The sequence below is a fragment of the Lissotriton vulgaris genome, chromosome 1_2 (genome assembly GCF_964263255.1).
Source record: "Lissotriton vulgaris chromosome 1_2, aLisVul1.2, whole genome shotgun sequence".
In the NCBI taxonomy this organism is placed as follows: Eukaryota; Metazoa; Chordata; class Amphibia; order Caudata; family Salamandridae; genus Lissotriton; species Lissotriton vulgaris.
Genome location: NC_141686.1, coordinates 355,014,541 through 355,037,706, shown reverse-complemented (window position 1 = coordinate 355,037,706; position 23,166 = coordinate 355,014,541). Strand labels below are relative to the sequence as shown.

General features: G+C 50.4%; 1 protein-coding gene across 1 annotated transcript in view; it reads right to left on the bottom strand.

Moving 5' to 3' along the window:
• The window catches only part of LOC147736808 (uncharacterized), a 79,835-nt gene extending 60,804 nt beyond the window's left edge, over positions 1-19,031 (bottom strand). The window contains exon 1 of the mRNA XM_086953505.1: positions 18,931-19,031. The gene's annotated coding sequence lies outside the window, so the exon portion shown is untranslated. The remainder of the gene's footprint in view (positions 1-18,930) is intronic.
• Between the last annotated feature and the right edge of the window lie 4,135 nt (positions 19,032-23,166).

Sequence of the window (23,166 nt, the reverse complement as noted above, 5' to 3'; positions counted from 1 at the left end):
AGCCCCTGTATAGCTTACCATATGTACCCAGGGCACAGGTGCATCCAAGGCCTACCAGGGGCTGCAGCATGTATTATGTCACCCCTGGCTGGACATCCAAACTGACACCACAGGCTGATCACTCAGCTTGGGCAAAGTGGTGTAATCACCCATTGCTTAGATATATTATACCTATATCTACCTTTATATATCGACACATATATACCTATAAGTCACTCCTAAGCAGGCCTTAACAATCCTGGAGGCAGAGTGCTTGGTTTAATGTGAGAGGGTGCTCTAGCATGAGCTGAGCCCTTCTGCAGTTTTCGGAACCATGTCCTTATAGCTGTTCTATAATATAGCCATACCATATACTCTTAAGTGCATTATGAACCTCGCGGTTAATGCTAACTTTGGTTTGGCTTTATCAAAACATGTTGTGTAAGGTATCAAACACTTTGGAATACTACCCCCCACCCCCAAAGGTCCTGGCAGCGGGGGTAGCATTCCACCCTTCTAGAGGGAGAAGACACGTAGTTACTGCTTTACCCGGTTAAAAGCTAAACAGAGCCTCAGCATCACAAAATGGATGCTGCTGCCACAGGCACGAGTCTGACCTCCTGCAGCTGGACGAAACTCCGGCAATGGAGGCCTGGACAATAGGTTTCCTGTTGAGGGAAGTGCTAGCACCTCCCCAGACAGCCTGTAGTGTATTGGGGCAGGGTGGGTTGAATGGAAAGATGCTTTTCAAGAAACTGCCTGGGGCACACAAGGTGCTCCATGCATAGCCTGGTTCAAACCAGTTGCTGGGGCCCTCCAGCCCCAGCTCTGGCGCGAAACTGGACAAAGGGAAAGGGGTGTAACCACCCCCTTCTCAGGGTCCACCCATAGGAGGGACCTAGCAGGTAATCCAGCCCCTTAGTTTAGTATAAAGTTTAGTTTAGGAGAAGTGTGGCTCACTGGTTAGAGCAGGCAGACCCTGAAGCAGAGGTCAGACCCAGGACCAGGGTTCAATTCCCGACGCGGCAGGGTCTTGAGCTCAAATGTCCATGGACTCGATAATTCTCGCTTCGGTGCCTGACCTAATCATGGGTTCACACTCTGCAACTCTGGGCATTAAGCTTGCTTAATCTCCACAACGGCCCCTCGCGGCGGGATGCCTGGCTTTCACCTTGGGGACGCCCTGTAGGGGCTATCTCACAGGGAAAAGCCAGGATGGGTTCCCAAGGCAAGCGCGGAGATACCCCTTCGGGGGTCGATTCAGGCGCTATATAAGAAACATAATAATAAAGATAGGAGCTGTGTCTAGAGACATTAGATTATCCTGGACTGAAACTCTGAAATGAAACTCTTGGACCTTTGACGTTCTATTCTGACTAGAAGACTGAAGGCATCTCCCTTGTGGTCAAGGAGTGACCACCCTGTGCGAACAGGCACCAACAGTAACTTTCCGGGTTTTCTTTGTCGACGCTCCTGCCGGAACCTGAAGACTCAGCGACTCAGGAACTGGACTTCCAGACTTCTCCGACTCCGATCCACATCCACAACAGAGCTGAGACCCGTGGCGGACACGAGAGACGTGGGACCGGACATCCTGGACTACCTGCACTTTGCTAACTGTGCAACGACCGAGGCACCTTCGAAGTTCTGCATTGGGGATTGAGAAGCCCCAGACCCGAGCGCCATTTGCACCGAAACTCAGCCTTTCACACTCCACGAGTGCGGCGTGGGGCCTGCTCTTGCATTTCAGCTCAACCCGTCTTCCCAGTTGCTAGCCCGTGTGCTAGTTAGCCCTCTGAAGACTTTTCTTTGAAACTAAAATGCTTGCCTGGTTGCTCCGGGCTTGCTCCAGCTTCCCTGCAAAGGAGAAGCTCCCCAGACCTTGCTGGTCTGACCTGAAGCCAATCTTCCCTTCCTGCATGGATTGCGTTTGCCACTGCTTTTTTGTCCAATCCAGATACCGACACCGCAGTCAACTAGATCGTTCATGGGACAGCTCAAATCCAGCTCCTGGTCATCGTCGACGCCTCCTGGTCCTCATGGCTGCAGAGACAAGCTTCACCTCTTCACCTGATTGCATCTCGACATCGCCTGGTTCCTTCCTGGTTCCTTCCTGGTCACTGGCTGGTGACCCAGACTCTGTCCCCTCTGCTATCAGGTTCTTCACATATTCGATCCACACTTGGATCCACCTGGACACTTTCCTTCTGCTCGCCTGAAGCACTTCTTTGCAGCTCTCCATAAGAATCAGCGACGGAACCCGACACGAAAGAACACCTATGCACCCGGCTTCCCTGGGTGAGGTTACTTGAGTACTACGGTGCTCCCGTGGGTGTTGACTCACGAAGTATCCTAGTTTAAAAGGGTTTTACCGTAGTCCGTCCGGAGGTGTCCTTAATCTACTACTTTGTAAGTTTTATGTTCCCATTATAACTGTATGGTAACTCGTGACTGTGTTTAGACACTGCACGCGTCTCCCGTGGGCCTCCTACTTCCAATCCCTTGGTTGTCCAGTGTAGCCACAGCGATTCCCTAGGCCTATTCACCATTCCTGAAGTGGTCCTTATACCACTTATTTAGTATATGGTTCGTGAGGCCCCCGAGGGCAGAACTGTATGTGTGCAACTTATAGTATGCTTAATGAGTAACTTGTAATGTACTTCGATCTCTGACCTCATAAAGAGTGCAGAGGGGTTGTGTTAGTAATAAATACATACATATTTGATATATACCTTGTGTGGTGTCCTTTCATTTGGTATTCAATGGATTATAATTGGTAAAACAGCTTGCTTCACATGCTCTCTGAAGGTTTTAGCCTAAGACTGCTGGTCCATGCTACCACTATGATAGCTTGTCTATAAGGTTGACTTTACAACCGCCACCAATAAGGGTCGTTTAGACTGGCGCAATGTGCTCACTAGAATAGTGGACATCATATACCAGGCTAAGTTCTCACATTGGTGCGCAGCGCTTTGGGATAAGAGCTTGCTGTTGTTTTACCATATAATCTTAAAATATAATTTGAAAGATCACATTAAGGTACCTAGAGGCACATATAAATCAAGTCTTATAATACTTAAGTTCTACTGAACTTAGCTGTTGTAGATCAAATGGCTTAGCACACCCAGACTACAACTCCTAGAGAGGTTTAGTAGATAACACTAAGTGTAGGTAGGTGCACACACCACACCTCACTAGAAAACGTCCTTGAGAGGAGAGCCTAGTGGGTCTCTCCCCATAGAAGTTGACCCTCCCAGGGCACCTTCTTGATATGACACAATCACTTTTAATGAACTTAGAAGTTTGTGTTCACTCAAGAGACTGAGACAAGGACAGAGTCCAACCCTAAGACACCTAATAGATCTCTTAGTGGAGTATGATGCTGAGAAGGCAGAAACCCCAGATCAGACAGGTAGTGGAGGGGGGGGGGGGGGCATCCCTCAACAGAAGACTCCAGGGATGACAATCCAGGGGGTGCTGATGATGAAGAGGATGCTGATCAGGTTCATGTTGGAGAACTGAACCAGATCAACCTAAGGCTACATGGGGCTGGAGAAGAGAGAATCCAAGCCAGACCCTCAAGGAGACTCAACACTGAGCACAGAAGGAGGGCATCACTTTCCAGTGAATCCAACCACTCTGGTGACTCACTAGGGTCAGATGCCTCCGCTCTCAGGAGAATGACTTCCCCTGAGAGAAAAGAACATAAAGCAAGGATGAGAGAAACCAAGCTTAGGACCAAGAATCAAGAAATTGCCCTTGAGGAAGAGACCCTGGCTCTTGAGAGAGAGAGAAAATTGTGTGGACTAGAGTCCACTGGTGGAAGCATAATTTCTAGAGATAGGGAATGGTCTCATGACCATAAAAACCTAAATAAGATTGTCCCTCCCTACAAGAGTGGGGATGACATCCACAAATGGATAACTGCTTTGGAGAGGGCCTGCAAAGTACAGCAGGTACCCCAGAGTCAGTGGGCCGCTATACTATGGCTCTCCTTTTCAGATAAAGGCAGAGATAAGCTCCTCACGGTTAGTGATGAGGATGCTGACAACTACACTGTCCTGAAGAGTGCTCTGATCGATGAGTTTGGCTTAACCACTGCGCAGTACAGGTTGATGTTCAGAGACACCCAGAAGACACAGACTCAGGACTGGACTGACTTTGTAGATTGTGCCACTAAGGCTCTGGAAGGATGGTTACTGGGCAGTAAGGTGAAAGACTATACAGGATTGTATAATTTGATTATGAGAGAACACATTCTTAATAATTGTCAGAACCAGTTGTTACATCAATACCTGATTGACTCTGATCTGGCCTCTCCCCAAGAATTGGGAATGAAGGCAGACAAATGGGTCAGAACCAGGGTGAGGCAGAAGGTACAGAACCAAGGTGGTGATCAGAAGAAGCAAGACCAAAAGGTTGAGGAGAAAGCAAAAGAGCAGAAGTCTTCGCCAGGTTCCCAAAAAGCTTCTAATGAGGGAGGTTCCAAGAAATCCAAGAGGAAAGAAGGTCCAAAGAAACCATGGTGCAATTTTTGTAAAAGTAATACTCACTGGTTCAGTGATTGCACCAAGAAGGAGACAGCTCAAGCCACCATTGCCCCCAAGGCAACTGTTCCCCCTAGTTCAGCAAATAGTGGTGGTTCTCAACAGAAGGGTGTAGTAGGGTTAACCCTGAGAACTTAAGTGGATTCTGGCCTTGTCAGAATACTTACTCAGGCTGTTCTTGTCTGTGATGTGGACATGGCTATGTCCTCTACTGTGAGCCCCAGTAACCTGGGCAAGTACAGACAGGCTCCTTCGACTAATAATAAAGTGGCTCAGGTCTACAGGGACACATGTGCCAGTGTCACCATGGTGACGCCTAACTTTTTGGACCCTGGACAGATCATACTAGGTGACAATTACCTGGTGACCAATGCAAGCAATGTCACTACCACCCATAGTATGGCAATTGTTAATTTCTCCTGGGGAGGGGTAACTGGCCTCAAAAGAGTTGTTGTTAGTTCAGACCTCCCTGTAGAATGTCTGCTTGGCAATGATCTAGAATCTTCAGTCTGGTTTGAAGTGGAGTATAGGACTCATGCAGAGATGCTGGGTACATCAGCTTATGTCCTTGCTGTGACCAGGTCACAGGCCAAAAAGTGGAAAACTGAACAGGCCCTGGATACTGAAACTATGGACCAGTTGCCTACCAAGAGAAAGAGCAGTAGGGTTAAGGCAGTGCCTTCCCCCTTGCCTCAGAATGAGGACCAGTCTTCCACAAAGTTGGCTGTGAGACCCAAGAAGGAACTGTCCTAGAAGAACTTGAGCATGATCAGGTTGAGTTTCTTGGGACAGGGGGACCTTCCAGGGCAGACCTGAGGCAGGCGCAATTGGACTGCCCCTCTCTTGAACCCCTCAGACAGGAAGCTGCTGCTGAGGCTGCTGGGAAAGCTATAGGTACCCATAGAGTGTATTGGGATGAAGGGCTTGAGGTACCGGGTTTTTAGGAACCCGGTGGTGCCAGGGGAAAACACCCAAAGATCTCTTGAGTTCTTCCTGTTCTGGACCACAGAAACACAGAGTCTTCTAGGTGATGTCAAAGATCGAGTTTTATTGGCTGCAACCAAGTAACGAGCGTCCTAGAAGTACAACAGCACGGTTTGTATATTCTCAGGAGACTGTTCGTTTTTACAGAGCCAGCCTTCTCTTTTTATACACAATATTACACTTCAGGCAAGAATTCTTTGTTTTATGATGCAACCATATACATATTTCTACAACACAGAAAAAGCAAAGTCATGATGGCCAGCCTACATTTTCGTATGTCCAGTTTGTGATGGATTACCCGGCCAGGCCCAGAACTACCATCAGATATCGATGAAACCCCAATAAAATCGGGCACCTCCTCCTCGTAAAACTAACCATGAAGAAGAAACAGGGACAGGTGTGTGTATGATAAGCGTGGTTTGTATGCAGTGAATGGTTTATGACATGTTGTGCCTTGATGTTAATCTCGCTCGGCCAGTGGGTTGGGGACTGCCCGAACAGGTTTGGCTGGAGGCAGTGGAGGCAGCTCGCCCAGGTCAGCGAGGAGTCAGCAAAGGTGGACGTGTCCTTTCAGCTCGAATTCGGCCTTGGTCAATTGACTATGTAAGGGCAACCCACAAGATGGATGCCGCTCACAAGATGGAACCTCGAGGGTTCAAGACAGAAACTACTGTTCAAAGGTGATTGCATTGCTCGATCACGACGCAAATGCACAGGTATAATGTCCAAGTCATTACCGGTCTGCCGATACCAAATTCGTCATGATTGGATGATATTTTGTGACACGAGTGTTGGGCCTCGATACCACATCATAGCAGGGTCCATAATTTTCAGAACCACAGGCTCCTGTATTCAGAGGGTAGAGACCCCAAGCCTGGTGCTTCCAGGAGGTTGGTCATACCTTTGGCATTCAGGGGCTTCCTTTTTACCTTAGCCCAGAGGTCTTCAAACCTTTGGATGCCGAGACCCCCCTGTCAACATTTCGAGGCATAAGGACCCCCTCCAGACAAAAATGTCTAAACCTGTAGGCAGGGCTACTAGAATTATGAGGCAGGTGAGGACCAAATTACGGGACAAACTTGACTAAATTGTGTGGGAAGAAAATGTAAGTGATGGTATGTGATGCCGCGTATTTTGGGATAGCATTACTTCATTATTTTGACATTTTTTACACACAGTAACACTGAGGAAGGATTTCACCGCATCAGTACCCGTTTATAACCAAAATACAGCAATTAACTTCAGAAAGATTTCTAGTCAACTTTTGTGAAGGGCCTTCCACTCCGCACGAATAGGTGCTGCCACATTAGAAGCTCACCTGGCCAGAAGAAGCAGGGGTCCCTAAAAAAACTGGTGGTTTTGTGCAGCGTTAAGCAGTTTACCCATGCAGCTTTCCTCTCACCCCATCCCTTCCATTCCTCTCTCCTCTCCTAACCCTAGATCTCTCCCTCACTTTGCAGGCCATTTTCTTTCACCCCTTTTTACAACTTCTGAACTCTCCCCATTCAACCTCTCACTACACCTTTAATCACCTCTTGCCATTCTGTCTTTTCCCTGCCCTCATCTTTAACAATCTCTCGCATTTATCTCATGGCCTCTCTGGTCCCGTCATCTCCCATGCCCCTCAGCACTTCTCATTCACCTCATCTCTCCATTCAAACTTTTGTCTATTTGTATCTTACACCTCTCCAGTCCCCCCATTCAACTTTCATATCTCCTCTTTGTTCTAACAGAAGTCCTCACCTTTGGCTCACACTCACTTCTTGCGTGTCCACACTTCTCTTCGGCAATTCACATTTCTACTCATCCCTTACCTCTTCAATCGAATTCTCTCACTCCCTTGCTGTCCTCTCTCATCATCTCATCTCTCCTCATGGAGCATACGGGTCGGACCCGTATGCTCCTTTCGGCCTCTGCCACTCTGCTTATTGTTCCATAATTCAAGAAGGCATGAGTTGTCTGTCTCACTTTTTGATGCAGGCCGCGTCCACCACCACCACATCCACCATCACCACCACGGCCACCACCACGTCCACCACGAGGCCACCTCACTCTATCGCCCTCACTATCTATCTGTCGCCCTCACTATCTATCTGTCGCCCTCACTCTTATCTATCTGTCACCCTCAATCTATCTGTCGCCCTCACTCTATCTATCTGTCGCCCTCACTCTATCTATCGCCCTCACTCTGTCTATCTATCGCCCGCACTCTGTCTATCTATCGCCCTCACTCTGTCTATCTATCGCCCTCACTCTATCTATCTATCGCCCTCACTCTTATCTATCTATCGCCCTCACTCTTATCTATCTATCGCCCTCACTCTTATCTATCGCCCTCACTCTTATCTATCTATTGCCCTCACTCTTATCTATCTATCTCCCTCACTCTATCTATCGCCCTCACTCTATCTATCGCCCTCACGCTATCTATCTGTTACCCTCACTCTATCTATCTGTCGCCCACACGCTATCGCCCTCACGCTATCAATCTATTGCCCTCACTCTATCTATATATCGCCCTACCTCTATCTATCGCCCTCCCTCTATCTATATATCGCATCACCACTGCATCACTCAGCACCACCACAGCATCACTCAGGGGCACCACAACATCACTATGCGCTACCACAGCATCACTGAACACCACAGCATCACTCGTCGCCACCACATCACTCAGCGCCACCACAGCATCAATCTGTGCAACCATTCAACAACAACTGGTTCAAATATGTTCTCTGAATGTTTCAAGCTTTATTACAAATGTCACAAAAAGATGTTAATATTTCACTTCTGTTCTTGGATTTTCGTCACAATAAAATACACTGAACATAATCTTCACAAAAGTTATTTACAATTATAAATTACAATAGCTTTTATTTAAGTATTAATTATTTTAAAAAAATAAAAGCCATTGTTATTTGTGATATCAATACATCTAAGTTATGGAAATAAAACACATATTGCATTACAAATGCTATAGGTGTCACATTTGCGAAAGTTAAAACTATTGGCATTGTAAATGACAAAGCTATTAATTTTGCTATTTTCAAAACCAACACATAAATAAAAAATGTGTCATTTACAATACCAATAGCTCAAGCTTTTCTAATACGAGACCTATTGCATTGCAAATACTTGTTCTTTTGGCAACCCTACTTTATATTCCTTTTCATTTAATGCATTCTCACTCTACAGCAGTAATTGTAAAATTCAAATGTAAGGAACAGGCAGAGTGGGGGCACATGGGGTACTGGACCCAGGAAAAAAACGAAGCCTCTGTAACCAGTTTACAAAGGCATGTAAATATGCAAATGGTCTTTAAAGAAATGTGAAAAACTTGGGCGGCTGGAGATGACTCCGGACACTGCCCAGCCGAGCCCACAGCTCGAGTTATACTGCAGCAGCAGCCAGGCTGAGAGACACACGAGGGAGGAGGGGGGCTGAAGCCCTTGGGCCTGGGCAGAAGTATGACTGTAAAGGCGCGACCCCCTTTGCATCACTCCACGGCCCCCCCGAAGGTCGCGCCCCATAGTTTGAAGACCCCTGCCTTAGCCCATGATATTCCCTTAGCACAGGGGTACTCATAGTACGGCCCGCGGGCCGGTGGCAGCCCGGCAAGCCTTCCTTGGCGGCCCGCCGGACCTTGCAGACATGTACCAATTAAAAAAAAAAAAATTCAAGAGTTTTAGTAAACACCGGCGGTTGATGCAGCCTGACTCTGAGAGGCTCTGCTCTAGGGGGGCTGGGAAATCCCAGCCATAGAGTGGGGCTGCAGGGGCCTCAGAAGAGGTGAAACAGAACAAAGCCTCATTAATGATTTAATGGTCTTCTAAAGACCTATGAAGTGCTCCGGCTGTGTGCGCGCCAGGCAAGCTGACTCATCCCGGGCTGCCACAGAGGAGGGGGGTTGGGGGGGGGGATTGTTGGACAATTACTGTGATCAGGACAAACCCCGTGACTGATTGAACCGAGCCACTTGGAGATCACTCTGCGCAGACTCGAGTAGCATTTGTTTTATCGACACTGAAGGGATGAAAGTCTGAATCAGCCCAGCCTTATTTGGAATCTCTGCCCTCCGGATTACACCTGATCTCTGCTGCAGTGGTCCAGCCAGCTCTCGTGCACCCTCTACATCAGGGAGTCACTAATAATGTGCTGCAGATTTTGGGAAGGCTGGGGAAGGTGGTTCGATGTGTGCAGCAAATAGCTCTTGCTTTTCGTGATATTTCTAATAGAATTAATACACCTTGCCTAGACAGAGATAGGGAGACAGAGATGGAGAGAGGGGACGAGGGAGGGAGAGACAGAGGGAGGGAGAGTCAGGGGAGGTTGAGGGAGTGAGAGAGTCAGGGGAGGGCGAGGGAGGGAGTGAGAGAGGGAGGGGGAGAGTCAGGGCAGGGTGAGACAGAGGGAGGGAGAGACAGAGGGAGGGAGAGACAGGGGAGGTTGAGGAAGGGAGAGTGAGGGCGAGAGAGGGAGAGTCAGGGAAGGGAGACAGAGGGAGAGCCAGGGGGGTGAGGGAGGTAGAGAGAGGGAGAGTCGGGGAAGGGAGGGAGGGAGGGAGGGAGGGAGGGAGAGCCAGGGCAGGGAGAGGGAGAGTGAGAGTCAGGGGAGGGCGAGGGAGGGAGAGACAGAGGGAGGGAGTGTGATGGGAGGGAGGGAGAGTGAGGGGAGGGAGGTAGAGAGAGGGAGAGTCAGGGGAGGGAGAGAGAGGGAGAGTCAGGAGAGAGGGAGGGAGGGAGGGAGAGGGAGAGTGAGAGTCAGAGGAGGGCGAGGGAGGGAGAGACAGAGGGAGGGAGGGAGAGTGAGGGGAGGGCGAGGGAGGGAGAGACAGAGGGAGGGAGAGGGAGGGGAGGGCGAGGGAGGGAGAGACAGAGGGAGGGAGTGTGAGGGGAGGGAGGGAGAGACAGAGGGGGGAGTGTGAGGGGAGGGAGGTAGAGAGAGGGAGAGTCAGGGGAGGGAGAGAGAGGGAGAGTCAGGGGAGAGGGAGGGAGGGAGGGAGAGCCAGGGCAGGGTGAGGGAGAGGGAGAGTCAGGGGAGGGCGAGGGAGGGAGAGACGGAGGGAGGGAGAGTGAGGGGAGGGCGAGGGAGGGAGAGACAGAGGGAAGGAGTGTGAGGGGAGGGCGAGGGAGGGAGAGACAGAGGGAGGGAGTGTGAGGGGAGGGAAGGAGTGTGAGGGGAGGGAGGAAGAGAGTCAGGGGAGGGAGAGGGAGGGAGAGAGAGAGAGTCAGGTGAGGGCGAGGGAGAGAGGGTGAGTCAGGGGAAGGCGAGGGAGGGAAAGAGTCGGGGAGGGAGAGAGAGGGAGAGACAGGGGAGGGGAGGGAGGCATAGGCATAAGGAGGGAGGGAGACAAAGGGAGGGAGGGAGGGAGAAAGAGGGTGAGAGGGAGAGAGAGAGGAAGACAGGGAGAGGGAGGGAGACAAAGAAAGGGAGGTAGACCAAGAGAGGGAGGGATACAGAGAGAGGGAGGGAGACAGAGAGAGGGAGGGAGATGGAGGGAGGGAGGGAGGGAGGGAGGAAGTGGGAGGGAGTGAGGGAGACAGAGAGAGAGAGAGAAAAAGAGAGGGAGGGAGAAAAAGAGAGGGATGGAGAGAAAGAGAGGGATGGAGACAGAGAGGGGAGGTAGAGAAAGAGAGAGGGAGGGAGGGAGACAGAGATAGGGAGGGAGGGAGACCGAGAGAGGGAGGGAGAGAGGGAGACAGAGAGGGAGGGAGACAGAGAGAGGGAGGAAGATAGAGAGAGGGAAGGAGACAGAGAAGGAGGGAGACCTAGAGAGGGAGGGAGACAGGGAGGGAGACAGGGAGGGAGGGAGACAGACAGGGAGGGAGGGAGACAGAGAGAGTGAGGGAGACAGAGAGAGTGAGGGAGACAGAGAGAGTGAGGGAGACAGAGTGAGGGAGACAGAGAGAGTGAGGGAGACAGAGAGAGTGAGGGAGACAGAGGGAGTGAGGGAGACGAGAGAGGGAGGGACGGAGAGAGAGAGTGAGAGGGAGGTAGAGAAATAGAGAGAGGGAGGGAGGAAGAGAAAGAGAGAGAGGGAGGGAGACAGAGAGAGAGATGTGTGTATGCTCGGTCTGGCGGCTCAGTGGACAAAGACATCCGCTGCCAGGGCCTGTGTTCAACCTCATGGTCTCAGTTTTTTTTTGTCTCTAGCCCCGCCCCCTCTCTCACTGACCACGCCCCCACCGGTGCGGCCCTCGGCCACAAACTACACTGTAAATTTGGCCCCTTAGAGAAAGTTTGTGAGTACCCATGCCTTAGCAGAACATCTTGGCCAGAACAAGACTTGGGACAGGCTTGCCCCTCACTTTCACTGGCCCCACATGTCAGAGGAGACTAAGGAGTTTTGTCGCTCCTGTGTCACCTGCCAAGCCAGTGGAAAATCAGGTGGCACCACAAAGGCCCCTGTTATACCACTACCTGTGGTGGGGGTTCCCTTTGAAAGTGTTGGGATAGACATTGTTGGACCAATGGATCCTCAAACAGCATCTGGGCACAGGTTTATTCTGGTGGTAGTGGATCATGCCACCAGATACCCAGAAGCTATTCGCCTAAGGACCACAACAGCACCTGTTGTGGCACGAGCCCTCCTGGGAGTTTTCTAAATAGTGGGTTTTCCGAAGGAGGTTGTCTCAGACAGAGGTGCAAACTTTATGTCTGGATACTTGACTGCTATGTGGAAAGAGTGTGGCGTGAACTATGAGTTCACCACACCCTACCACCACAATGCAATGGTCTGGTGGGGAGATTCAACAAGACTTTTCTTTGAAACTACAATGCTTGCCTGGTTGCTCCGGGCTTGCTCCAGCTTCCCTGCAAAGGAGAAGCTGCCCAGACCTTGCTGGTCTGACCTGAAGCCAATCTTTCCTTCCTGCGTGCATTGCGTTTGCCAAGGCTTGTTGGGTCCAATCCAGATACTGACACCGCAGTCAACTAGAACCTTTGTAGGACAGCTCGAATCCAGCTCCTGGTCGTCGTCGACGCCTCCTGGTCCTCGTGGCTGCAGAGACAAGCTTCACCTCTTCACCCGATTGCATCTCGATATCACCTGGTTCCTTCCTGATCCCTTCCTGGTCACTGGCAAGGGACCCAGACTCTGACCCCTCTGCTTTCAGGTTCTTCACACTTTTCTCCTGGTCGCCTGCAGCACTTCTTTGCAGCTCTCCATAGGAAACAGCGACGAAAACCGATACGAAAGAACACCTATGCACCCGGCTTCCCTGGGTGAGGTAACTCGAGTACTCCGGTGCTCCCTTGGGTGTTGACTCTCGAAGTGTCCTAGTTTAAAAGGGTTTTACGGTAGTCCACCCAGAAGTGTCCTTAATCTACTACTTTGTAACTTTGACGTTCCCATTATAACTCTATGGTAACTCGCGACTGTGTTTAGAGACTGCACGCGTCTCCCGTGGACCTCCTACTTCCAATCCCTTGGTTGTCCAGTGTAACCTCTGCGATTCTCTAGGCCCTAGGCCTATTCACCATTCCTGAAGTGGTCCTTATACCACTTATTTAGTATATGGTTCATGAGGCCCCTAGGGCAGAACTGTATTTGTGTAACTGCTTAATGAGTAACTTGTAATGTACTTCTATCTCTGACCTCATAAAGAGTGCAGAGGGGCTGTGTTAGTAATACATACATATATATATGATATATACCTTGTGTGGTGTCCTTTCATTTGGTATTCAAGGGATTATAATTGGTGAAACAGCTTGCTTCACATGCTCTCTGAGGTTTTAGCCTAAGACTGCTGGTCCATGCTAACACTAGGATAGCTTGTCTATAAGGTTGACTTTACATACAACCACCTTCAATAAGGGTCTTTTAGACTGGTGCAAGGTGCCCACTAGAAAAGTGGACGTCATATGCCAGGCTAACTTCTCACAGTGAGTTCCTTGCTCACTTTGCCACTGGATTCAAGATAGCCTGGCTGATGAGGATTATGAATCCGAAACCGGTCCCAGGATACTTGTTTCTGGTCCAGGAAAGACATGGATTGGCAGTTCGGGCTGGACTGTTCCCATGAGGCACAGGGTCAGACTTATTTGCATATGGCCATGTCTGAACTGGGGTGGGAGAGTGAGCTAAAGAATGGTGATGCATTAAACCCAGATCCGTTGACTGGGGGTGAGTGTTTGATTTGCTCAGATGCTCCGTCCATCATCCCCTTTTGTATTGCTTGGTCTGCCAGCCTCAACCCTCACATTCTCTTGCGCATGCATGGTGTGCTCAGACTCAACCCTCACATTCTCTTGTGCACTCTTGGTGTGCTTAGACTCAACCCTCACATTCTCTTGTGCACCCTTGGTCAGCTCAGACTCAACCCTCACATTCAACTGTGTATGCGTGGTCTGCCCAGCCTCAACCCTCACATTCTCTTGTGCATGCTTGATCTGTGCAGCTTCAACCCTCACATTCTCTTGTGCATGCTTGATCCGTGCAGCCTCAACCCTCACATTCTCCTGTGTATGCGTGGTCTACCCAGCCTCACCTCAGAGTTGAGTTCTGTGTGATTATAAGAGAAACCACGTCATCTGTAATTCTACGTGCTTAGTCATCAGCACTAATAATTGAATGTGTTTTACACCAAGCGCGTAGAATTACAGATGGTTTATCTTATAATTACAGTGAACTTTCGCCAGCACTTATTTGGTTGGAAATGACAATGTGCCGCACATGACAATGCGGAATTAATGCTTTTTGCAACGGCAGGTAAAAAACTCAAGAAAAATGTTTAGGTTCACAGCAATGACCTAATGTTTAATTTACATACTGCATGATGATTTTAATGCAATGTCTCACGATGTATCTCCCAACATTGACTAAACAAGTCTGTTTTTCCAGCTCCGAGGACGTTCAAACACCTTGAATCTGTTGTCACTGTCTATTACGTAGAGGTGTATCACATGATATTGTATAAACACTGTGATTTGATTGTACTCGTACTCGTGAACCAGGAGGTTGCCTCCGAAACGCGCAGAGTGACTTGGCTTAAAATAAAAACACACTGAAAAGGAATACTTGTGGCCCTGGCATCGTTTGTGGGATACCGACAAACCGATTGTTGTTGAGATTTGGGGTTTGCGACCCCACCAAGGCCCGCCACTGAAAGCGGCTCGGATTTTAGCTGTAGGTTTACACATATATAGAAGTTGAGATGGACAAGGCGGGGGAAGAGAAATAAAGAGAAAGTTATTCGATTTTCAAAAATGCGATGGCGAAAATCCTGAGATCGGTGCTTTGAATTTTGCTGCTGCAGCAGGAATGCCTATGGTGATATATTTGTAATTACAAACATTTATATACACTTTCAAGTGCTTTATGTATAAGTCTTTTTATTGCAATATTGTGCACTAGTCCACTAAACGTAGAACACATAACCCATAACAGGATTTCCTGCAATGGGAGTAACAAGCTGACTGGACAGCCACATAAAACCTTTTTGCACGAAAATATATAGACTCAATCGCAAAAAGAAATATCTTTATCAATGTTTGTTCAAGCTTCGTTGATAGTACTTGGCTGGTGGACTCTAGTCAGCTTGGACTTTAGATGCTTTTGCCGGCCACGGGTTCTGAAGGCTTAACACGATTAAATATTTTTGGGGCATCACACGGACTTCAATGACCCTAAAAGCAGTAATACATTCAAGTGCATTCCAAATAGGGAGCCCCAAATATGTGTTGCCTGGGCCCCACAAATCATTAGTATATCAACGAATTAGAAGGCAGCTTCATATGCTAGTTATGAATAAAACAACCACCTCACTTTAGGGAACAAAGTCCGGATATCAAAGGGTTCAATGTACAGAACTGTGGAAAAAGGTGCTTACTAAACACATGCATTCTGAGAGAAGAAACTAATATTGTTCTGCAAAAATATGCTTTTGTTTCCTCCTTGTATCAAGGAACAGGAGCATAAACCTGTCAACCGTGTTGGGATTGGGGTGAAGTGTAATAAGAACAAGGAGTATCCCAACTGGTATTATTCATAGTCAATTAATAAGGATATGCATACAACATTATCCACAAGAAGACTCTATTTGATTATAGCATGTGCTCATGGCATCATTTATATAAACAGTAAATTTGGAAAGGAAAAGTAAATTACAGTTGTAACAGCACTGTACTACATAAATAAAAAGCAATTGTGGCAACCCAAATTGCACATGGTGCTCGTGGTTTGTGAGTGAAGACCGAAGTAGTGACTCAGGTGACAATGTGAACAGCGTGGGCGGCGCAAGGTGACTGGTGCAGAAATATATACAGTGAATAATTGGCACAGTATGGTTCCGGATGGTTAGAAGAGTTCGTTTTGACTTCAATGCAATTTTACTGTTCGTGAACCACTCTGTGTAAAGCGCCTATGGCTGCGCTGGTGTGTCGATGGCGTTTCGATCCACATGAATTGGGATCATCATCAGGACTGGGTTGGGTTCGAAGGCAGTGCTGGATACGTGACCCGGGGTCATAAATCGCCATAGTCTGGGACGTCTGTGGGGTGGCGGTAGAGGCGGTATCTGCGAGCGATCAGCTAAAATCTGGCCTTGGAGTCGTCATGCGTGGATTCGGCGAGGAATGCGGAACCGGACGCTCATTCAAGTGGGAAGGACGAGGTCCAAGGGGCCCACGGGGCCCATTCCGTAGTGATCGGTCTTGAGAGACTGAATCTCTGGCTCGCATGGAGTCGGCACGATGCTCGAACAAGGCTGGCGTTTAAGAAAGTGAATTGTGATGTAGTATCATGCGATGTAATGCCTGCGTTGTAAAGGATGTTGCGATGCAATGCTTGCGTTGTAAGTGTAGTGTGATGTAATGGTTGCGTTGTAAAGGTTGTTTCCCATTCTGGATATAAAGGAGTTAAGACCACACACTGAGGCCACACTAAATCTTTGATGTATTATAACAAGGTCACAATGTCACCCCCTTGCACAGTACAACTCAAGTTCTGAATTTCAGCAAGGATACATAGCATTCTGGCACACGTAGCTTGGATCTAAACACTGTTAATATGGGTGTTTAAATATCATAATGCACTGTTCTTTAAAGAGCCATGGCTAAATGAAGGGATTCATATATAACAGTGGGCCATGTCGTCTCACAATTAAACATTACACATACACCTGCAGGCTGCATCCCCTGATGATGTTGCGAGGTCAGTACACCTGCAGGCTGTGCCCCCTGATGATAATGTGAGGTCAGTACACCTGCCCCCTGCACCCCCTGATGATGGTGTGAGGTCAGTACACCTGCCCCCTGCACCCTCTGATGATGGTGTTAGGTCAGTACACCTGCCCCCTGCACCCCCCCCCCTGATGATGGTGTGAGGTCAGTACACCTGCCCCCTCTCCCCCCTGATTGTGGTGTGAGGTCAGTATACCTGACCCCTGCACTCCTGATGATGGTATGAGGTCAGTACACCTTCCCCCTACACCCCCTGATGATGGTGGAGGTGAGTACACCTGCCCCCTGCACTCCTGGTGGTGGTCTGAGGTCAGTACACCTGCCCCCTGCACTCCTGATGATGGTGTGAGGTCAGTACACCTGCCCCCTCCCCCCTGATGATGGCGTGAGGTCAGTACACCCTCAGGCTGAACCCCCTGATGACGGTGTGAGGTCAGTACACCTGCCCCCTGAACTCCCCTGATGATGGTGTGAGGCCAGTACACCTGCAGGCTGCACCCCCAATGATGGTGTGAGGTCAGTACACCTGCCCCCTGATGATGGTGTGAGGTCAGTAAACCTTCCCCCTGCACCCCCTGATAATGGTGTGAGGTCAGTACACCTTCCCCTGCATACCCTGGTGATGGTGTGAGGTCAGTACACCTGCCCCCTGCACTCCTGATGATGGTGTGAGGTCAGTACACCCCCCCTCCCCTGATGATGGCGTGAGGTCAGTACACCCCCAGGCTGAACCCCCTGATGATGGTGTGAGGTCAGTACATCTGTCCCCTGCACTCCCCTGATGATGGTGTGAGGCCTGTACACCTGCAGGCTGCACCCCCAATGATGGTGTGAGGTCAGTACACCTGCCCCCTGCACTCCTGATGATGGTGTGAGATCAGTACTCCCCAGGCTGCACCCCTGATGATGGTGTGAGGTCAGTACACCTGCCCCCGGCACTCCTGATGATGGTGTGAGATCAGTACTCCCCAGGCTGCACCCCTGATGATGGTGTGAGGTCAGTACACCTTCCCCCTGCACTCCTGATGATGGTGTGAGGTCAGTACTCCCCAGGCTGCACCCCTGATGATGGTGTGAGGTCAGTACACCTTCCCCCTGCACCCCCTGGTGATGGTGTGAAGTCAGTACACCTGCCCCCTGCAATCCCTGATGATGGTGTGAGGTCAGTACACCTGCCCTCTGCACCCCCTGATGATGGTGTGAGGCCAGTACACCTGCAGGGTGCACCCCCAATGATGGTGTGAGATCAGTACACCTGCCCCCTGCGCCCCTGATTTATTTATTTAATGTATTTATTTTTGATATTTATAAAGCGCAGCATATACCCTCGGGCGTCTTGGCGCTGAAAAAAACAGTTATTTGTGATGGGAGGCGAAGGGAAAGAGAATCATTGATCGAACAGCCAAGTTTTTAGGAGCTTGCGGAAGTGAAGGAGGGAGGGGCTCTGCCTGATGTTTAGGGGTAGAGTATTCCAGAGCTTCGGGCTGCCACCAGGAAGCGTCGATCACCCCTGATGATGGTGTGAGGTCAGTACACCTGCCCCCTGCACCCCCTGATGATGGTGTGAGGTCAGTACACCTGCCACCTGCATCCCCCGATGATGGTGTGAGGTCAGTACACCTGCCCCCTGCACTCCTGATGATGGTGTGAGGTCAGTACTCCTAGGCAGCACCCCTGATGATGGTGTGAGGTCAGTACACCTTCCCCCTGCTGATGGTGTGAGGTCAGTACACCTGTCCCCCTCCCCCTGATGATGGTGTGAGGTCAGTACACCTGCCCCATCCCCCCTGATGATGGTATGAGGTCAGTACACCTGCCCCCTGCACCCCCTGATGATGGTGTGAGGTCAGTACACCTTCCCCCTGCATACCTTGATGATGGTGTGAGGTCAGTACACCTGCCCTCTGCACCCCCTGATGATGGTGTGAGGTCAGTTCAGCTGCCCCCTGCGCCCCCCCGATGATGGTGTGAGGGCAGTACACCTTCCACCTGCACCCCTGATGATGGTGTGATGTCGGTACACCTTCCCCCTGTACGCCCTGATGATGGTGTGAGGTCAGTACACCTGTCCCCCTCCCCCCTGATGATGGTGTGAGGTCAGTACACCTGCCACCCTGATGATGGTGTGAGATCAGTACACCTGCCCACTGCACCCCCTGATGACAGTGTGAGGTAAGTACACCCCCAGGCTGTATTCACACCTCTTAGGTTGTACGATGGTTGTGAGAGGCTCACTTACCCCTGCAGTGTCTACAATTGAAACTGAAGGTAACTGCAGCCAGGGCTCCTCCTTCCACGGGACAGACAGACAGACCCTCAGGATTCCTCCTTCCACTGGACAGACAGACAGAACCTCAGGGCTCCTCCTTCCTCTGGACAGAGAGACAGATCCTCAGGGCTCCTCCTTCCACTGGACAGACAGACAGACCCTCAGGGCTCCTCCCCCCTGGACAGACAGACAGACCCTCAAGGCCACTCTCCTCTGCAAGAGGCTGGGACTCGCTGCTAGTGCTGACTCTGCCCTTCGTGACCCAGACACTATCATACTCACACGCCTGAGGAGAGCTCAGCAACATCCGGTACAGACGCTGACTCTGACTACGCTGACCCGGAAGCAGACATTATTGAGAGGGAGTGGGGCGGGGCTTATGGTATCCTGAGAGGAGGCTCCATTCAGTCTCCGCTGCCGGTGCTGACGCTGCCCCCATTTACCCGGACACTGTTCACCTCTCAGGCCTGAGGAGAGCTCCATCGGCTCCGTTTCTTCTGCCGACTTTGCCACGGATGACCCGGAAGTGAAACTGTTCTTTAGTTTCCAACAGCAAAGGAGAAGAGAAGAGACTCCTGAGAGAGGAGAGAGGGTGAGACTTAGAGGAGGGCAGAGGGGGGGAGAGGGAGGAGGAGAGGGGGGAGGAGGAGGGGGCGAGGGGGGGAGAGGAGGGAGGAGAGGAAGGGGTGAGGGGGGAGAGGAGAGGGAAGGGGGCATAGGGGGGAGAAGGGGAGCAAGGGAGAGAGGAGGGGGGAAGACTGCGATGGGGGAGAGGGCGAGAGGGAACAGAGAGAGGGTGAGACTGAGAGGAGGGGCAGAGGGGGGGTGAGGTGGGTGTAGCGTCGCCGAGACGCGGGGGTCAAGGGACACCTATGCCACGAAGTGGGGCCTAACTGTGACCATAATAAAGACACGACACTAGCTGTCAGTTAGGGCCAAAGACCACGAGCGGTCAATCAGCTGTTTATTTATACTTGGGGGCTTGCCCCGCCCCCAAGGTGCATGCGTGCGTGCGTGCGTATGTGTATGGGCCGGGTGGCTCCATTACTACATCCCTCCAAACTCACAGATCAATAGTCCCGGCCATGAGATGTTTTTGAATTTAGTTCATATTCCATGCATAGTCCTTCAATCGTTGGTTGGGGATCGGATTAGGTCGCAGGTGATATCTTTGGCTTTGACGACCCTCCAGACTCCCCGTTTCCACTAATTGCTCAGAGCAATGCTGGTCATTATTTGATGGGTTCTCAGGGCTGGCGGTGTTTGCTGGCTCAATCCTCGTTGAAGTCTGTCTTTCTTCTTCTTGCGGTGATACTGGTGACTCCATGCGTGCTGGTTCCTGCTCTTCGTCTTCCATTTCCTCAGATGCAGTTCCGTCGTGCCCATCTTCACGTGAGACGCGTTTGAACCAGGACACATTTCGGGTAACAGCTCGTGTACCTCTGAACGCCGACACCATGGTGCCGTGCACGTTCACAACCTCCCACACTTCTGGTTCAAACACTGGGTCGTATTTTGATTTTCGTTGCCTGTTCTTAATAACCACTTTGTCTCCAACCACCAATGACCTGGCTTCTGCTTTCCTTGCCTGACTGGCTTTGTCGTTAGTGCGCTTCCGGCGTTCTTGGGTGACTTCGTGATCTATTTCTGGGGGGCACCAGGCAGGTGTAGTTGGCACGCAGTCTCTTGGTACCTTTTTGAATACTAGGTGTGCCGGAGCACAGCGTGTTGTCGAGTGGGGTGTCTGTCTGTATGCACTGAGGAATTGTGACAGGCACTCTTCCGCGTCTTCCTTTCTTTCCACACCAATTTGCAGTGCTCGATTCAAAGTCCGCATAAATCTCTCGACTTCCCCATTTGCTTGGGGCCATTGCGGAGTGATTTTTCTGTGGTGAATGCCCCGGGCGGCGAGATAAGTCTGAAAGTCTTTTCCCTGAAAAGGAGGGCCGTTGTCCGACCTCACTTCTTCTGGTAGGCCTACCATGGCGAACACTCTCTCCAGAGCTTTCTTGACGTGGTTGAACGCTGTCGTGGGTACAATTTCCACTATTGGAAAACGGGAGTAGGAGTCTATCATGACGAGGGTGTGTCGTCCATCCGGGAACGATCCAAAGTCCATACTTATTTTTGACCATGGCTCTTTACAGAGGTCTTCGGTGATCACCGGATGAGGAGCAGGTTCCCGGCCTGTGATGATGCACGAGTGGCAGTTTCCAACCTCTTCCTCCACCGCTGCATCCATGCCGGCGAACCACACCTTGCTGCGCAAGCGTCCTTTTGTCTTCGATACTCCTTGGTGGCCTTGGTGTGCAAGGCGCACAACTTCTCTCTGCAGCCTTGCAGGTACCACGATCGCTGTCCCTCGGAGGACCACACCGTGCGGTCCAATGCTCAGCTCACTCTGTGCTCTCCACAGTTGTTGTCTCGCCAGCTGTTCTTGGGGTGTGAGAGCGCTAACTCCATCAAGAAAATTTCTCCAGTTCCTGTTTGCCAGCGTCGTTTTTACCTTGACAAGGCATTCGTCTTCATCTGTTGCTTTTCCAATGTCCTCCAGCGTCAGGGCTACTGGGCAAGCGTCTTGTGAGATCATTCTGACATATTCTTCAACGTCATCTACATCACTTGTAGTTTGGACTGTATCTCCGGAGCCGGGGTGTCTGGATAGGAAGTCCGCAGGATTGTCGGCTCCAGGCCTATAAATCACCTCAAAACGGTATGTTTGGAGTTGGACAGCCCATCTCTCAATTCTGGGGGGTGCGAGTCTGGCAGTTCCCGTAAATAAGGGCACCAGGGGCTTGTGATCAGTCACTACTTTGAATTCATGTCCGAACAGGTAGAGGTGAAAATGCTGGCACGCCCATTTTATTGCCAGTGCCTCACGTTCAATTTGGGCGTACCGCATCTCCGTCGCAGTCAGTGCCCTGCTGGCATATGCTGTCGGCACCCATTCATGAGCTTCAGTCTCTTGCATGAGGACGGCCCCTAATCCTACAGGACTTGCGTCCACGACGACTTCTGTGCGCCGGTGTGGCCTGAAGTATGCCATGACTTTGTCGTCAATTAATGCAGCTTTGATTGCCTCAAATGCTTCGTCTTCCTTGGCCGTCCACATCCATGGTTGACTTGCTTTGGTTAGGTTACGTAATGGCTCAGATAGGGATGCTAATCTTGGGATGAAACGGCCGCAGTACGTGGCCATTCCCAGGAAGCTTCTGACTTCCGTGGCTGACGTTGGCTTGGGAGCTGTCCTGATGGCGTCCGCTTTCTTCGGGTCGACCTGAAGCCCTTCTCTGGAGAAGATATACCCAAAGAAGTCCACTGATTCCTTGTAGAAGGAACACTTTGCTTTGTGGAGGGTGAGGCCGTGATCAGCTAGGCGTTGCAATGTGGCTCGGAGGTGGACATGGTGTTCTTCCAGAGTCTTGGAGAAGACAAGGATGTCATCGCTTAAATTTATAACTCCTGTCAGGCCGGAAAGAGTCTCCCTGATGGCGTTTTGAAAAACTTCAGCCGCCGATGACACCCCAAAGCTTAACCGCTTGTACCTTCGGAGTCCAACATGGGTGGAGAATGTCGTGATGTTACGACTGTCTGGATGTAACTCAAGCTGGTGATATCCGGCGTTGAGGTCCAGTTTTGAAAACCAGCGTGCACCATTGAGATCTGCCACTATGTCATCCATAGTTGGAGTTAGATGCCTCTCCCTCTTTACTGCCCTGTTTGGAAGACGCATGTCCACACACAGGCGTATTGCGCCTGGTTGCTTTAGTTTTGGAGCAATCACAAGCGGCGATACCCAGGGCGTTGGGCCCGACACTTTTTCAATTACCCCTAACTCTTCAAGTTTGTGCAATTCTTCTTCTACTTGCTTCCGTAGGTGAAACAGCACTCGTCGGTGTCTGAGAGCCATGGGTCGGACCGTTGGGTCTACGTGAAGTTTGAATTTTTTTTCCTTTTAAACAGCCAAGACCTTTGAATAGGGTCGGGAAATCTCTCAAGATTGCTTCTGCGTGTAGTTCATGTACTTGCCGTGCAAAGAACACAAGTCGTAAATCTTCTGCCGTGTGGCAGCTCAGGAGCGTGCCACGCCTGCCTCCAGTTACATGAAACTTGGTCTTCACTTGTTGATCATTGCACGCAGCTGTTACTTCGATTACTCCCCTCAGAGGAAGCGGGTCGTCACTGTCATAAGTGTAAATCTTGGCG